At 39.6% G+C, this 10,756-nt stretch overlaps 1 protein-coding gene across 1 annotated transcript in view; it reads left to right on the top strand.

Moving 5' to 3' along the window:
* The first annotated feature begins 4,631 nt into the window (after positions 1–4,631).
* LOC146629886 (uncharacterized) overlaps positions 4,632–10,756 on the top strand; it is a 30,819-nt gene continuing 24,694 nt past the window's right edge. The window contains exon 1 of the mRNA XM_085356704.1: positions 4,632–4,747. The gene's annotated coding sequence lies outside the window, so the exon portion shown is untranslated. The remainder of the gene's footprint in view (positions 4,748–10,756) is intronic.

The raw sequence follows: 10,756 nt of genomic DNA, 5'->3' as shown, positions 1-10,756 counted from the left end.
GGTTTTAAAACTAAGGAAACCTCTCGGATTAGAGCTGAAACGTCTTTAAGAAACTTAAAGAATTTAAATCGCTTTATTTCCAAGCTCCTTAGACTTTTTTTGATGAAGCTTTGTTCATTAAAGTTCCACTAAAGCTTGGGGGCGACCGTGGCTCAGGGGGTTGGGAAGCACATCTGTAACCAGAAGGTGGCCGGTTCGATCCCGGGCTCGTTGTGTCCTTGGGCAAGACACTTTACCCTACCGCCTACTGGTGTTGGCCAGAGGGGCTGATGGCGCGATATGGCAGCCTCGCCTCTGTCAGTCTGCCCCAGGGCAGCTGTGGCTACAACCGTATCTTGCCTCCACCAGTGTATGAATGTGAGAGTGAATGAATAGTGGGATTGTAAAGCACTTTGGGTGCCTTGAAAAGCGCTATATAAATCCAATCCATTATTATTATTAAAGTGCACACTTTGCCTCTCAGTAGCTGCAAATTGCATCTAGTCATTAAAGTACACTGTTTTTTTTTTCTGCCTGTCCCATTTGGTTCTTTAGCCATCAGAATTGTTGTCTGAAGACCAACAAGGAGACCCAATGGATTTACTTGATATTTTGCCAAATGGATCATCGTGGCATTGCCGTATTGGTCCATTTGATCAACCTTTGTTTTTATTATTTATTTTATTTTATTTTCAGTTGTTACAGACGGGACAGATATGAGTGAGGGATAGGAAAGGGAGAGAGAAAGAGGAAGGAAAAGAAAAACAGAAGGGGAGAGGGACAGTGAGAAAGGGGAAAAAAATCTCCTGGATCACCTGTTGAGAGAAAAAGAATAGAAAACAAGCAAAAAAAACAGAGCAACATACTAAACACAACACCATCACATTAATCTAGCTAAGTGTAAAGAGCAGTAAATACTAAATATTGAATGTTGTTGTGCAGCACGCAGGACAGACAGCGCACAATGTGCTTTGAAGTAGCAGCCAAGAAAGGTGTAATTTAAGTCTATGAACAGTGAACACGCGTGTGCACACCTGTGTGGGTCAGCGCGCTTGTATTCAAAAGGTTTCCCCGTGTAATGGTCTGCTAGAGGGTCTAGAGAGCCATAGCCCCATCCCCCAGGGCACGAAGCAGGCATGGAGGAGATCCAGGACCCAGACATCCAGAGGCCCCAGAGTGCGAGAGCTCAAGGAGGACCACCGGAGGGGCATCCGTGCCACCCTCATGGGAAGGGCTGAGGATCCCCAGACGAGGGATCACCCAGTAGCCACCGAGCAGAGGCTAGAGGGGGCTGCACCGGCGTGCTGTTAAAAAAAATCTTTGAAAAACGGTCATATTCCAGCAGGGCGCCAAAATACTACCGTAAACTAACAGAAAATAACTTCCTCATGAAAATGCGGTTATTTTCAGTAATGTAAATAGGGTTTGTTGCGCTAATTTTACATGGGATTCTGCCTTTTCCAAGTGCTTTTAGACATTAAATTAGGAACATTTTAACGTGATCAAACAATGAAATTACCTGTAAACAAGGTCACTGAATGTGGCAATATGAACCATAATACGTAAATGTACAGAAATATACAGTTAACGTAAATAATAATGGATTGCATGCCCTGGGACAGACCGACAGAGGCGAGGCCTCTTTATTGTGGTTTATTTATTTACAAAACTGTAAAATGCAGTAAAATACTTTCACATTAGGATTTTCCTACAGCGCAGCCATACCCGCAACCTTGTGGTTGTTAGTTCACATTCATTGGCCGATGCTTAGTGTCATGTTATTAGGTGTCCCAACATCCAATGGCATGTCACATTGTTTTCATGGCCACACCCTCACCCCAGGTGCAGAGGCCTCTTTCTGTTCAGGAATGTTGGGAATACTTTGAGATTTATATTAATTGCAATTCCTACCTCTACATTTATTTTTTAAAATATATAATTAGCACAGCGTGGCCGTGCAATGTTTTATGTTTTTATTCCTATTAATTATATTTTCACTTGTTACCTCTGAATTATTGAATCAGACCTGGATGACATGAACTTTTCAGCAAACTTACAATTCAAATGCTCCTTTAATTATTGATTATTCTCATTAATTTTCGATCATTTTATATATTTTTCCATAGTATTACATTTGAATTTAACAGATCATTCTCTCACATAACAGACAAATATTTGTGAGATTATGATACATTTCTGAATGTATCTTTACAATCTAAATATGCACATGTACAAAAAATATATTTAAAAAACAAGTAAATTGTGTTTTACTATATTTACAGTGATGCTATTTTACCTTTGACATGTAAAGTCACAGTCTACTTATGTAAATGTAATGATATTCTAGAAAGACCAAACTGTAAAATATACAGTAAGATACTGTGACATTACTATTTTTTGGAACAGTGTAGCTACCAACATATTGTAATGAGTAGCCAGATAACAATGTAAATAGATGTAGTTTAATATTTTTCTACCATGTCAAGTTGAAATCCTCCCACAAAATTGTGGCAGCAGTATAAATGTATTAGGATCAGTTGTGAGGTAGAGATTATTATCTATAAGGATTAACTTGGTGAAGCAGATTTACTAAATTAAGGTTAACTTAGTAAATTGGATCGGCGTCTTTCAGTGTGTTTAATGATGTCTGAACATTTTCTAGTAATTTTTAAAAAATACAACTGTTCTGGAGTCCCAAGGAGCAGCCTATGTAAATGAAACTTCAATTATTATTTTCTATTCGTGCTAAATTGAAATGTCACAGAGTATCCAGGGGGACAGGCCCACTCTGTCGGTCGTTTTTAAGAAGGAAAACGTAGATGCAGTTGCTGCATTCATCAAACTGATGCTGAACTTTGATGTGACGACTGAAAGCCTTTTTCCTTCAATGCTCAAACAGTGGTAACAGTGTAAATTCAAACACAGTAAATTATTGTACATTAACTGTGTTTCCCTGATCATGAGAAGTATACATTTACTACATTAGAAAGTTAAAAAAAAATCTTTTCAACATAAACTCCGCTGTGTAAAGTAAGAAATCCCGAGCTATATCACTGCATCTGTCACATTACGGGACGAGCATGACTTGTGTTGCTGTCAACATCTATCAGAATCAGAATCAGAAATCAGAATCAGAAAGGGGTTTATTGCCAAATGTTGTGCAGGTTTACAACATTAGGAAATTGCTGCGGTGCTTCAGTGCAAACATACTGTCATAATTGCGATTAAATAGACATGAAAAAAATGATTCAGACATTTAAAACTGTGCTGACCGTCTCGCTCCAACAGTTACCAGGACTGGTTCTTTCATTTACTGTTTTTGACTGTTGTGCTTAAGTTAAATAAAGGATGGTACTAAGTGCACATACTAATATCAGTTTGACAATATAATACTAATGATTATAGTTACAACAGTAAAAACACACATTAGTGAGTCCTGAGGAACAACAACAAATAATAAGAAGGGTGTAGCTACAGAAAGGTCATCTCGAAACCAGACAAGGAGTCTGAACCCAAACACGGAGGGTCTGCCGCCCTACTCTTAGAAACTATAGGAACCAAATGTGCACTGTGAGAGTGAAGTGCTTCACTGGGATATTATACTATGAGGACTTTCATATTTCACGAGCATCATGTGACAAGAACATTTAAAGTTAATAGACATACTACGTAGAAAGTGTACGGCCATATTCCTCACAGTAACCCTTTCTGTCATGAGTTAAAGCTATTAAACAAAAAGGCTGTGCTATTAAGGCAAACTAATCAGACTTTAAAAAGAAGTGTAAATGAAGACACTGCTGAGCAGGTTATCTTCTGCAGTTACTTAACTGTCCCACACGAAAGAGATCATTGGGTTTACAACAGTCCAAACATAAATTGCAAAGCTGATTTGTACAGAGGTTCATGAAGTCATTAGTGCTGAGAATTAAATGAATACGAGGCTCGACACTACGCTGTACAGTGTTTACAGGACTGAAAAGTAACCTGGGATTGTTTTCCTCTATAAATGATGAAAATATAGCTGCTTGTTCAGGGCACGTAGAAGAAAATGATAACAGAATGTATGTCCTATCTGAGCTTAGTGCATTTCCACAGCCTCGTGCATTTTGCATGATAACGTATTTAGATTCACGTTCTCCAGTGGCAACAACCCAGGAACTGTCGTCTCACACTTTTCACATACCTAGACTGTGCTAGTTGTTATTTCCATCCAGCCATTCTGTAGGTTTCTGTTTTCTTGTGTAAGGCCAACAGGCAAGTACCTGTGACAGGTGCTCCGTCTTTGCCTCAATTAATTAAAAAACACGTAATTCAAACTGTAGTATGAAAGAGGCTGTCCGGTTTGTGTTTATGAAGAAGAAAAGTAAATGGAGTCCAGTTTATGACTGACAAATGTTTCTCACACCTCTTTCATCACACCAGCTGAAAGCAAAGAGTGCTTTAACAGATGTGTGTGTGGGGGGACTTTACTGTCCCTACTGGTCTGAATGCGGCATTGCAGTTTATCAGCAACACTATTTTTGAGAAACACACTCGGTTTTGTTGCTTTTGGTGAGATACAGATTTAACACAATGCACCCAAATTACTATTATGAATATTTTTTGAAATATGGTTAGAGGTAAGGGTCAGGTTGCTTTTATTTTGAAAAACTACGGCGGAAGCGTTTCCCGTTGCAGCCGATGGCGGAACACGGGCAAACACCAACTGGCTGAAGAGGATTCACGGTTTTCGACAAAAACAAAGACTAACGTCAACTCACAGTGAAAGGTATTTATTCAGATGCAGGGGCGTGTTCTGGAAATTGTATCGGTGGTTGTTCGTGTGACGGAACTGCTAGCATGCTTTCCAGTAGCAGACGTTAGCAGGTCTGCTAGCTAAAAACCAGTTAAAGCCAAAATGGCTGGTATGTAGCGAGACTCAGTGTTTTCCCGATTTTCGTTAGCACAAATATAGTATTCCGTTTACTCCAGCGCAGCCTGTTGTATTCCATTTAGGGACTCGATTGATTGTACGTCTGCACCGGTGTGTAAGCGGTAACGCTAAGGGTAAATAAGGTAGCTGTTCCCGGTTCAGAACACCAGCACCTCCCTGTGTAGGCCCTGCAGCGCGAGCGGATTTCTGCGCACCGTGCAGAAAATTCACGAAGTCTCTGTGGGGTTGTGAAAACCAGAAACATTAGACTACAAGACAGACATAAGAAAATATGCTCGCCCTGTGCATTCTGCGTGTGCGCAGTGCAAAGGCCACATTGTCGCACTTGAAGCTCTGACTGGACGTGTCCGGAGGATTGTGCGCTTTCAGTCCATCTGCACCTGAAATTGCGGATAGTTTCACTTTTAGATGGTCAGAAAAGAGTGCTGCGTGAAATGACGAGGCGTGGCTCCTGTCCGAAATATCAAGCTGAGATGTCGATTTCTCCCAAAATCTACATTTGTGGAATCAGCAGCAGCTGTAAAAATCCTTATAACATATCTGCTGTGGGTCCCACAGGATCTTAGCTCGGTGGTGGTGTCTCCGTACTCGGCACAGGTGTTTCTGTATACTATGACAACCACTTGGTTATGGCTTTCCATGTATGTCCTGCATGCTAGCATCTTGCACCCTGCTGTTATAAAGGATGAACACCCTACAATAATGCAAAGAAAGTATAGAAATCCCAACAATCATCATAGTTTATTTATATAGCACTTTAAAAACACACAAGACCAAAGTGCTGAACAATAGAAGTATCAGAGATGCAATAAGAATAATAAATACGATAAAATAATAAACACAGTAAAAACACTAAAATATGTAAAAGCAGTACCCTGCCTCTCGCCCTATGACAGCTGGGATAGGCTCCAGCGCCCCCCGCGACCCTGAAAAGGATAAGCGGAAGCAAATGGATGGATGGATGTAAAAACAGTAGAATATAATAATCATATGACCCCCTGTGAGCAAGCGCTTTAGCAATAGTGGGAAGGAAAAAATGATTTTAACAGGAAGAAGCCTCCAGCAGAACCAGGCTCAGGATGAAATGTGTGGCTCGTTCTCTCCACGGACAGCACCCTGTAGCACAGAGGGTACCTTTTCATTATCTGGATTCATTTACACTGACAATGTTGATCACATGAATGAAGTGCTCCAGGCACATCTAACCAATCTGGGTGTTTCATAGATCACATGACTCTTCTTCCACAGAAGATTGGTCATATCTACTTCAGAGACAATATCAAAGGTTGATGAGAAGTCTGTAAAGACTTCAATTGAGTTTTATTCATATTGTGCCGAATCACAACTTGTAGTTATATGTGTAAAGTAAGACCATACAGTAACTGAGAGAAAACAGAGACAACCCCAACAGTCAGATATCCCCCTATGAGCAAGTGCGTTGGCAATAGTGGGAAGGAAAAACTCTTTATACAGGAACAAGCCTCTGGCAGAACCAGGCTCAGGCAGACTCTGCTGCAGCCGGTTGGCTCCCAGCAAAGTGAAAAGATTTGATGGTAGAGCAGGGCGATATGGCCAAAAATATTTATCACGATATATATTTGAAAATTTGCGATAACGATATAACCGACGATATAATTGATGCGAGACAAAATACAACTCCACAACATTACTAGCGCAAAAAGACAACCTTCCATTTATTTTCACTTAAACAAGAAGCTGGTTTTTATGTACATTAAAGCTTCATAAAAATGTAACAGTGCAAATGCAAATTCCTTGCTGAAAGTTTAACCAAAAGGCATTTCCAGTAGAAATGGGCTGACATATCCTGAGCATAACCATGTATAATATCCACTGAAGTTAAAAAGAGGTGCTTTGCAACATTAAACTGCAGTGTGCAGTACGCATTTTTCGGACCATAAGGTGCACGGGATTATAAGGCACATTAAAGGAAACAAAGCAGTCAGATAAATCAAACTTTATTAAACTCATTCTTCTTGCTTCCTCCACTTCTGTACCATTGATTCATTAATGTTGAATTCTCTGGCAGCTGCTCTATTCCCATGTTGTTGCAGTATATTAATGACTAACCTCGTATTGTGGATGGATTATCTCAGTTGTTCTCCTGACTGAAGTTTGGTCCGTTTACAGTATCCTGCCATGCGATTGCATTTGTCTCTAACCATGAAGAACCTTCACGTTAACTTTTATAAGTGGAAAAGTGTTAGCGTTCGTCCTCCAGCTTCACTGTTTATGTTATGCTAACATAGCTGTGTCGCTAGCGATCACGTAGCACATCATTATATACCAGCTAGCCCAACTTCAGTAACCCTACAAACGTCACTGCTGTTTAGTTTCCTGTCTTCATTTATGTTGGAAGTGATAGCAGAGCTGTACGTTTGATTTTTTTCAGAAATCTCTCAGTCAGAACATGCTATATCATGCTTAGGTAACTAGCGAAACTAGCGAGCTAACTTCCGCTAGCTTCCTGCTAACTTCTAACTCTGTTAAATGTAATAACTTTTGTTTTCATGGATGCCTGGAAGTTAAACTTTATAGTTACACCTGGTAAAGCAGCAATGCTGATCGTTTTATTAAAGATGAAAGAATTTAGACAGTTTTTAACGCTCAGTGATGCTGCAGTGTTGTTTGACCTGAAGAATACGGAGTTTAGGACCCAGATTACTCCCAGATTTAAGAGCATCTTAGTCCGACAAATACGACAATAACGACGGCCGCTTGCATGTTCTGCAAAAAAATGTGCTTTGTTGTGTATCTGACGGACAAACACCAAACCAGTTCCACATCACGGAAGTTTCACCATTTTTACAAACCAATTCTGGTTCATCTGTTTCACTCAACAATCGGCCATGTGCGTATGAAAACAAAGGCACTGCGCATGCGCGTTTTACTCCCATTCTATCGCGATATTTCATTTTCCTATCGTTGCCTAACATTATACCGGTATTACCGTGAACGGTATAATATGGCCCAGCCCTATTTGATGGATTGAACAGGTGTATTTCATCCTGTGTGAAAAACACTCATCGGCAGACTGGAGTCAAGTAGAACAATACTTTATCAATTGCTACACAAGTTAATGCACAGATATTTCCTGGAGAATGTGATACACAGTTTGTGTTTCACTCATTGGCTTCAGTAAGGTACAACACATCATATCTGTGTTTTTCATGTGAGAAGGGGTCCCCTTCACCAAAGGCGTGAAAACACAAAGGAAAGAGACAGTGCTACCTGTATCTGGATGTCATCCTTTTCCTCCTTAAGTCAGGGCTCTAACACACAAAATGGGCTTAAAAGGCTGATTTATTTACAGTATTGTTGTAGTTACTGTCAGCAGATAATACAGACCCTCCCGTCTCCAGACAGTGGACAACAAGCTGGCTAAACAACAACAGCCGATATTATGTCAGCTAATGTTAGGCTTGAGGGTCCTAAAACCCACATTTTGCTCTGATAAACAGTTTGATTACATTCTCACGTTGAGTTTATTTCCTAAGTGCCCAAGTCCATGATGCCACTAATGCTGGATAACAGCAGCTAATAGTGTGCTTCATGGAGTGTGTAGCACTTTATTGTGTCGGCACTGTTAGACAGACACTGTGTTGGTGTGCTGCTTAACAGTGACTACATGACACAGCAGCTGTATCGGTCACATGATTTCTCTTGCACTGGTGCAGGCTTGATACATATGGTACATATCAACTTTGATTCCATAATTTTATTTTTTAACTTGAGTATCTCAGGGTCGGTCTGATGCTTTTTACATTTTATTTTAAGCAGTCATCAATTCCACGGAAACGCCTTGGATTACTGCACCTCTTCTAGCTTTAGGGCATGTTTCATAAATCTAACGGTAACTTTGTGTGCAAACTAATTTTTTTGTGCAGGGTAAGAATATTTCCATGCAAATATGAGAAAATACAGACCCGTTACAAAAATTAGAGTATCATGGAAACATTCATTTATTTCTGTAATTCCATTCAAAATGTTAAACTTTCATAGATTATAGATTTAGGGCCCACAACTTAAATGATTTTAAGTACTTGGTTGTTTATTGGTACATAATTTGGGCTTCCAGGTCATAAAACCCACGAAAACAGAATTAAAAAAAAATTCCGTTGAGTTTGCTGGCCAGTCAAGCACTGTGATGGCATGGCCATCAAACCAGGTTTTGGTGCTTCTGGTGTTATGGGCAGGGGCCGGGTCCTGCTGGAAGATAAAATCTGCATCTCCATACAGATCCTCAGCAGACGGAATCATGAAGTCATCTAAAACACTCTGGTAGACTGTTGTGGTGACCTTGGATTTAAGAAAGCAGACTTTACCAACACCTGTACCGGACATTACACCCCAAATCAAGACTGACTGTGGATATTTCACACTGGACCTCAAGCAGCTTGGGTTGTAATCCTCACCCGTCTTCCTCCAAACCCTTGGACCTTGATTCCCGAATGAAAAGCACACTTTACCCGAGGAACCCAACAGTTGTAGCCCATCTCCTGCATGCGTCTGAATGTGGTGGTTTTCGAAGCTGTGACTCCAGCCTCGTTCCCCTCTCTCTGGATCTCTGCCAGATTCATGAATCTTCTCTGTTTGAATTAAAACATTCATGCCCTGTAAAATTTGCGTTGATGTCTTCACAGTGTTCTAATTTTTTGAATTCCTGTTTTCGTGGGTTTTATAAGCTGGAAGCCCAAATCATGTACAAATAAACAACAAGTACTTGAAATTGTTTAAGTTGTGGGCCCTGAATCTATAATCTATGAAAGTTTAACATATTGAATGGAATTAGAGAAATAAATCAACTTTTCCATGATACTCTATCTTTTTGGAAAGGGTCTGTATTTGGTCTAATGTCATACTGAAAAATGGAGTCTTGTTCCAGATAGATCTAATGGCACTTTTCTTCTTTCATAATTCCATCAGTTTTGATGAGATCCCCAATACCACTGGCTAAAGGGTTGTAGGCTCCCAATTTTTCTTTTGTTATTTACTTTTTTTGACTATTTCAAAATATGCTGCACATCAGCCGAGATACACCTTGTTGTGTAAAACTTATTTTATGCCTATTAAACTATGTTACATTTAGCATTTTTATAGATTCAATTTGAGAAAATGGAACCAAGTTATGGGTTTTGTGGCAGCGTTCTAGTAAAAAAGTGCAGTAAATTAAAATTAGGTTCTTTGTTGTTTATATGTAGGCACAACACTGGTTTGTTCCACTAGTTAAGAGCCTTTTTTTATATTTGTGTGATTCATGTCAGCATCACGTGGATTAACAAAGAAGATAACATTTCTCTGAAAATGGTCAGGTACAAGAATTGGACTGAAAATAAATGAAAAAGCAGCCAGTGTCCAAAGAAGGACTTTGAAAGACCGACGTCAAGGTAGTCAGTAGGGCTGTTCGATATAACGATATATATCGGATGACGATATAAAAACATCTATCGTTTCATTTTATGCTATCGTTTGCTTCGTGGTGTCGCAAAATAAACTGTTTACAGCAATATTTTTTCATGGTTTTGATGGTCACTGCAGTGGCTACATTAATTTCTTAAAGTTCTCTCTTTCTCTTATATTTAATATAACCACACTACGGACGGACAAGCGCCTGTTTTTATGCGTTGTCGTTAGCAATAGGGCTGCTCGATTATGGCAAAAATGATAATCACGATTATTTTCACTGAAATTGAGATCACGATTATTTGACGATATTTATTTAACCCTTTAAGACCTACTATAGAACCAAGTCCACCAGAGCTTATATTATTTTTATTTATTTTTTTTACATGCTGTAGTGCCATTTGTGGGAGCATTTCAAGTTGC

This window comes from Diplotaxodon limnothrissa, linkage group LG6, assembly GCF_057381915.1.
Source record: "Diplotaxodon limnothrissa isolate DT_005_m linkage group LG6, D_limnothrissa_male_GT1.1, whole genome shotgun sequence".
Classification (NCBI taxonomy): domain Eukaryota; kingdom Metazoa; phylum Chordata; class Actinopteri; order Cichliformes; family Cichlidae; genus Diplotaxodon; species Diplotaxodon limnothrissa.
The sequence above is the reverse complement of the archived record's forward strand: the minus strand, read 5'-3'. Positions and strand labels throughout refer to the sequence as shown.